Below are 1,272 nucleotides of genomic sequence, written 5' to 3' on the forward strand. Positions count from 1 at the left end.
AATTAGGACTAGCTTCTCAGATTAAGGACAATAAAAAGTCCTTTTTTAAATACATAGGGGGCAAAAAGAAGGCCCTGGGTAACATGGGGCCCTTGCAGGACGCGATGGGAAATTTGGTCATCACACCAGACGACAAAGCTAACATGTTTAACGATATCTTTGCCTCCGTCTTCCTAAGTAGGGACCAGAACAGCCACCTCCCTGCAGGGTCCCCTTTGGGCCCTAGGGGAGGCACACCTGGGCCACGGGTTAGTGAGGATTTAGTTAGGGGGTTTCTGGAGGGGCTGGACGTATTCAAGTCAGCCGGCCCAGACGATCTCCACCCTAGAGTTCTAAAGGAATTGGCCAAGGTTATTGCAGGACCCCAGCACGGCTTTATGAGCACTCGTGGTGCTCTGGTGTGGTGTCAGAGGACTGGAAGAGGGCCAACGTGGTTCTCATCTTCAAAAAGGGGAGGAAGGAGGACCCAGGAAACGATAAGCCAGTTACTCTTACCTTGATCCCAGGCAAGCTGTTTGAGAAAATTATGCTGGCACACATCCATAAGGGGCCAGCAGGGGACTGCATGCTTAGGGGCAACCAACACGAGTTCATCAGTGGCAGGTTCTGTCAGACCAACCTGGTGGCCTTCTATGATCAGATTACCAGATCATTAGGTGCAGGGGTAGCAGTGGATAGTCTTTCTGGACTTCCGGAAGGCTTTTGACATTGTCTCTCACCCCGTTCTCATTAAGAAACTGGGGGACTGAGGTGTCGACACCCACACAGTCAATTGGGTCGCCAACTGGCTGGAGGGCCGCACCCAGAAGGTGGTAGTAGATGGGTCCTTCTCAACCTGGAAGGACGTGGGCAGTGGGGTCCCCCTGGGCTCGGTCCTCGGGCCAGCACTGTTCAACATCTTCATCAGCGATTTGGATGAGGGGGTAAAAAGCACTCTGTTCAAATCTGCTGATGACACTAAGATGTGGGGAGATGTGGGCACACTAGAAGGTAGCATCAGCTTCAATCAGACCTAGACAGGCTACAAGGGTGAGCGGATATGAATAGGATGGGATTCAACACAGACAAGGCCAAGGTGATGCACCTGGGTAGGAACAACCGGCACCATACCTACAGGTTGGGGAACTCCCCTGTTGTCAGCACGGACGCGGAAAAGGATCTTGGAGTCATAATTGACTCCAAGACAAACATGGGCCGGCAGTGTGGGGAGGCAGTCAGGAAGGCCAACCATACCTTGTCATGCATCCACAGATGCATCTCGAGCAGGTCCAA

The sequence above is a fragment of the Crocodylus porosus genome, unplaced genomic scaffold (genome assembly GCF_001723895.1).
Source record: "Crocodylus porosus isolate Cpor-Errol unplaced genomic scaffold, CroPor_comp1, whole genome shotgun sequence".
Classification (NCBI taxonomy): Eukaryota; Metazoa; Chordata; order Crocodylia; family Crocodylidae; genus Crocodylus; species Crocodylus porosus.